Here is a 6,371-nt window from a genome sequence, read left to right as displayed (position 1 = left end):
TTCTAACTGGCAAGGACTGTTCTATATTTTGAGATTATGTCCTTCCTGTTTTTTTTTTTTTCACAATACAAACTATTTTTTTTTTTAATGAGATGATGTTAGTATTTGGCAAGAAGGGGAAAGGGAATTGTTGTCCCTTTGAAAATTGTCATAACTGGCAACCCGAAATTGGACTTTTTGCTTTTTCTTTCTTTAATGTCTATGCCTCAGCCCATTTTAGTTCATTGACCTGTGAAACCCACTTCTGGGATCCATGCATTTTGGAAGTATGTGTTTGTACATCTGCCTTCTTCTACTTGATGAGAACTCCTTGAAAGCAGGAACAGAAGATTGTGTAGTTTTGTTTCTTCACTGTGCAGACTCTGTCCAACCCATGGCATTCACAGAATGGGTACGATAAGTGGTGAGGGACTTCAGGCCCTGGCCACGGGGTGACTCACCATCGAACTGGCACCTTTGAGTCGGACCCCAGCCCAGGGCCAGCAGAAGCTGGCTTTGCTTGTACCACATTCTCCATATAGGGCAGCCTGAGTCTGCTGGGCCCTCTCTTTAGGGCAGGGTGCTCAGAAACCAGGATGTAGGGGTGCCTGGGTGGGGCAGTTGATTGAATGTCAGACTCTTGGTTTCAGCTTAGGTCCTGATCTCAGTATCTTGAGATCAAGCCCAGCATTGGGCTCGGTGCGGACAGAGTCTGCTTGGGATTCTCTGTCTCTCTCCTTCTGTGCCTTCCACTCCTGCTCTCTCTCTGTCTCTCTCTCTAACATAAATTTAAAAAAAAAAAGAAAGAAAGAAAGAAAGAAGAAGAAAGAAAGAAGAAAGAAGAAGAAGAAAGAAAGAAAAGAAAGAAAGAAGAAAGAAAGAAGAAAGAAAGAAAGAAAGAAAGAAAGAAAGAAAGAAAGAAAGAAAACAGGCCACAGAGCACTCAAGCATGCCTGTTTGCTGCTGCTGCCGCTGGGAGCGTGGGCTTCATCAGGGCACCTGGCAAGAGCAAGACCTTATTTACTATCTTGCTTATTTGTGCCTCAAAGTATTTTTCCTACACAATTGACTTAGACTTTTTTTTTTTTTTTGGTAAGTATGTTGTTGTTGTTGTTTTTCCTGAAGAACTCATTGGTTATACAAATAACTCTCTGTGCCTCTGGCAGCTGTTTGAATGACTCTTTCTCTCTGCCTCCACACTGAATGGGCAGAAGGAAGACAGAAGGGCAGTGAGGGCCTAAATCAGCCTGGCTGAAAGGATGGGCGAGCCAGGGAACCCAAGGCTTTGGGAGCGTGGCTCCGTGGTGGAGGTCTGCCTGGAGAAGGGGACTGCATGGTGGTGGCACAAGCTTTCTGAGGAACACCTTTGGGATCGAAAGTGTTTAAGTTCTGCAACTTGCCCCTGTTGTCAAAAGCTTACTTGGAAATCTCAAGCTCCTGTCCCAGGAGCCAGCGGCCTCCTGCCCAGCTTCAACCCTGAAGGCACACTGATGGTTCTTCTTAGGATAAAAGCCACATATAGTCAATAAAAATAAAGCACAAGATGCTGATAAACTAAAGGAAGGAAGAAACATCCGGTGATCCCCTTGCCTGGAGATAATCACAGTTCAATCTCGGGGGGTTATTATTACAGTATTCTTCTGTGCACTTATTTTTATAAAAAGACAATCATACTTGAAAACGTCTTTTCTTATCTTCACTTAATACTATTTGGGGAACATCTTTTCCTTTATCAGATACCGTGTCCAACACTATTTTGGTGACTCAGTAATACTCAATTGTGAAATATACCTTATTTATTATCAGTAATTCCCTATGAATATATATGACTATTTTAATTAGCTCTGTAAGATCACTACTTTAAATTTTTAGTAAATTCTTGATCTTTGCATTTGTGTATGTGTGTGTACACACACACACACATATCTATATATAGAAAGAGAAACTTAGAGAGAAACACAGACATACTTTAGGTTACATTAAAAAAATCATAATTTAGGGGTGCCTGGGTGGCTTTAGTGGTTGAGCGCCTGCATTTGGCTCAGGGAGTAATCCCGGGGTCCTGGGATCGAGTCCCTCATCAGGTTCCTCACAGGAAGCCTGCTTCTCCTTCTGTTTGTGTCTCTGCCTCTCTCTCTTACAAACAAACAAACAAACAAACAAATCATAGTTTAGTCCTGCTTAGAGGTCCAGCACAATAAAGACACAGGCTGTATGTATGTAAGCACCAAGGATTGCAGAGGACATTGGATATCCTTCCTGTATTTATATCAAGCAATTTGGTTATATGCTTGAATTGGATGAGTCCCAGGGTAGCGCTCCTCTGTTCCCATAATATGCCCTGCACGCAGTAGCCACCATCAGCAGGCTCAAAAGTGCAATGACCATTTTGCAACAAATATTTGATATCTAAAATGGACTCATGGCCTGGAAAAAAAAATCTATGTATATTTATTAGATTCTCTCCATTTTCTCTGGAATCTGACTCTTTTTAACATACCCTTTGCTGAAAAGGTTAAACTCTTAAGTGTGCTTTTGAGATCCATCCCCTGAGATCCACAAGTGAGGCTTCTGAGCTGCGGCCATCGTTGTTTTAAAGCAGTGATGAGAAATTTCGCATGCTCGTCATCGACAGCGGATATGTTTATCTGCACCAGCATTCATCAGGGACAAATACCAGATCCACTTGTAATTTCTTCCTTACTGTTGGCAAGCCATTACCAAAATCAAAATTGAGCTGGAGTGAACTTAGAGATTTTATATATATATATACACATACATACATATACACATATATATGTGTGTGTGTATATATATGTATATATTTGTTTTAAAATGATGTTCTAAAATCATAGCTGAAATGTATGGGCACTGGTCCCAGAGCACATTCCCTTCCGTGACAGCACTGCTAGAGAGAAAATGTGTTTGCCCTAGTAAGATTTGCTTTTAGGATTTCTGAATCTGTAGCTTGCAAGAGCCCATCCAGAAAGATGAACAGTTTTTAATCCAGTCTATCCCAGTAAGCAAATATATACCATTACGTGTGGAGCATATTGATATTGCCAACTTAGACAGATGCACATAAATATAAAAGAAAAAGCTTTTGTTTACATTCTTTGATACAGGGCTTAAGATAAGAGAATAAAGGAAATGTGCCAAGTCCTGCCTGCTTCCCTCTGAATCTCCTGAGACTCGTTCCTTTGTCAAATTAAATAATTTCATCTTTAATATAAATGCTTTCATAGGGCTCAGTTCTTTTAAAAATACAAATCAAAGCCTTGCAAATCTGAGACTCAGGACCCTGTAGAAACGCAGTGTTTGGATTTTGATGGCAGGACAGCCTCAGGCATGGGCCATGGTACAGAGGCTCATTCACCTCTTGGGTGTTTGACTCCTTGGATGCTGGACTCCATGGCTATTGGCTGGCACGTTGGAAGGCAAATGCTTTGCTTGTTCCTTCTGGTTGTCACCAGTAAAACGGACAGCTAATTCTCCCATGGGTGAGGTGGTGACATCTAAGGGAGGCCTTTGCAAAACATGAGGCAGCTGACCTTGCAGAGGACATGGTCCTCATCGTCATGAGCTTTCTTCTTGTTGCAGCATATGTGGGGCAGAGTTCTCAGATCAAAACTAGCCAAGATGGGACCCAGTGGCAAAGAGAATTTTACCACTAGACCAATTTCTTATTCCTGTTGTCTGGATTAGTAGAAGCCTCTGTCTAAAAGAAAATGCAGAAGAGAAAATGTGAGTGAGTAGAGAGCAGCCATCTCCTTTCTTGTCTCTAGGTTTTGGAAAGTCCAGTGAACTCTGGGTTTCGGTGCAGTCATCCAGGGTGACCTGCCACCTCCTGCCCTTTCCCACAGAAGACACTCTTCTGCTGCCATCCAGATGGCTCTCTTCTTCCCTGCAAGGAATGGGCAAGACCCCTGGCTGACAAAACTTCCAGGCCCTGTTTCCTTCTGAGAGGTTTAGATGAAATGTACCGTCTGTAGAAAGCCACTTGTTTGTCCTAGTAAGTGCTAGGCTCTGCCCTAAGCTCTTCCATTCAATTCGTCATGTTTCCCTCACAACGACTGCTATGTTTATCTCCCTCCTATACATGAGGCAAGTCCTAGAAGGGTGAAAATTTCCCTAGCTCGTTACACGGGAGCAGCCAGGTTCAAATTACAGAGCTCAGTCTTAGCCAAGTGAGCTGTCCTGAATGTGCCGTGAGCAGCTCTTCTGCCTTCATGTGAGGAGTTCCCACACACCAAGCCTGGCCCCCAGAGCATCTTCCCCAGAACCGAACTGGGTCCCCAGGGCCTGCTGACTGCCTATGGCACCTCTGATGCTCATGTTCTTGCCGGCCCGTGGGGGGACCTGGGATCAAGGGGTTCCCTGCCTGCAACCAGGGGGAAATGGGCTAGTGGCCCCTCGAAGGGGCTGCTTGGAAGGCCCGTGTGGCTGAGTTGGGATGCTCGCATGACCCCCGAGTAGGCTGCTGCAGGGTCACTCTGGGTTTGTTCCCACCCTCTCTCCTGGAGAGGCAGGCTTTCCTCCTGTTAGCTGTCACTGCTTTGGGAGAATCCATTGAGAAATCCCTGCTTGTTGTTCTATTGCAAGTTATTTCTAAATTCAGGAGGAAGAGAAGGAGAAAGAGAAATGAAGACATCCTTGCTCTAGAATTTAACTCTTCTGAAATTGGAAACAAGCATGTCATTTATGTTGAAACTCCAGCCTGGCTTAGCTCACAAACACCATCTATCAAAATTCCTAGCTCGCAGAGTCACTGTGCCAGACTCAATTATAGAGTTAATTCCACCCTAACTGGAAACAGGGGTTTTGGTTCATTTCCTCCAAAATCTCTGGGGACGCCTTTCATGCAATTCCAGTGTGTACAAGTTCAAGCCAGTTCAATTCAGATCAATGGGCACTTTCTGGCTCATCTTCTATGAATGTAGAAATACATGCATGCACGCACCCCCCCCCCACACACACACACACTTACCCACAGGCACGTGGGTGCATGCGCACATGCACACGGAGTCCTGGGGTCCCTCTAACACTCAGGCAGCATGTCTTTAAGAAGGTACGTCCTTATTCTCCCTTGACATTTGCAAGCCATATATGTTCATTTCTTTGCATTTTCTCTCACAAATTATTTTCTTAGATTGTGACAAGAACAGAACATCGTGTCTTAAAAGAACTCACCACAGACTGTATTACAACATTGCTATCATCAGATCGCTTCCTTCGACGGGAAGAACTCCTGCCGGTTCTAATACACAACTAAGTTGTGGTTTTCACTCCTCATGCTCAGAAAATCGTGGGCAGTACATCATTATGTATCTACCCAGATGCATGCAGAGAAACAGGGTTGCGTACATATGTAAAATGTGACTCGAGTACATCCATTCTTCTCATTAGCTTCAAGATAATACTTGCAAAGTTTTCTGGTTGTTTGCTCAACCAGATATATTAGGTACAATTGTGTAAAATTATCATTTATATCATTTAGGGCAGCCAGGATGGCTCAGCGGATTAGCGCTGCCTTCAGCCCAGGGCGTGATCCTGGAGTGCCAGGATCAAGTCCCACGTCGGGCTCCCTGCATGTAGCCTGCTTCTCCCTCTGCCTGTTGTCTCTGCTTCTCTCTCCCTCTCTCTGTGTCTCTCATGAATAAATGAATAAAGTCTTAAAAAAAATAAGTTTACATGATTGGAAGTATCAGATATAAGAAGAGTCTGACTTCTGACATTATTATAAGATTATGACAACTAGCTTAAGACAAAGCGTAAAACTTCAAAATGTATTAATTAGTGCTTGCTTCAGCGGCACGTATGCTAAAATTAAAAAGATAACAGAGAGGATTAGCATGGCCCCTGTACAAGGATGACATGCAAATTTGTGAAGCATTCCATAAAAAGGGGAAAACTATTAATTAATGAATTAAACTATAAAATTTTCGAAGGCAAGAATATATAAATACCCGAACTTTCTAAACAGAAGTGTGTGCTTAAAGACAAGCCATTGGCTATGGCACTGGTAAACATGTACCTAAGTAGAAAAATATAAAAGCACAGAGTATAATTTGAGCAGATATTCACATTTCATGAAATGGCAGTATGGTTAATTTTATTAGGTTCTTAAGATATTTATAAAAAAAATCACAATGTGGTCATGTAAGGCAAAATATACTCTTGAACAGGAAAAGCACTTCTGTAAATTATATATAGTATTACCATCACAGACCTAGAAAAGTAGATTGAATAAGAACCACAGAAAAAACAGATGCATATACTTATAATTTAATAGAAAAAATGGTTCCTTTTGTCTTTCTAATGTGAGGATGAACCATTTTTATTTTATTTCATTTTTTAAAGACGTTATTTATTAATTCATAAGAGACACAGAG

The 6,371-nt window shown here is 42.3% G+C and overlaps 1 non-coding gene across 1 annotated transcript; it reads left to right on the top strand.

Annotated features, from left to right (window-relative positions):
* The first annotated feature begins 5,775 nt into the window (after positions 1–5,775).
* LOC129516709 (U6 spliceosomal RNA) lies at positions 5,776–5,883 on the top strand. The gene has a single exon (XR_008665841.1). It is a non-coding gene; the product is annotated as a U6 spliceosomal RNA (small nuclear RNA).
* Positions 5,884–6,371: the final 488 nt, after the last annotated feature.

The sequence above is a fragment of the Nyctereutes procyonoides genome, unplaced genomic scaffold (genome assembly GCF_905146905.1).
Source record: "Nyctereutes procyonoides isolate TBG_1078 unplaced genomic scaffold, NYPRO_anot_genome, whole genome shotgun sequence".
Taxonomy (NCBI): domain Eukaryota; kingdom Metazoa; phylum Chordata; class Mammalia; order Carnivora; family Canidae; genus Nyctereutes; species Nyctereutes procyonoides.
Note: the sequence above shows the minus strand (reverse complement) of the source record. Positions and strands in the feature narration are given on the sequence as shown.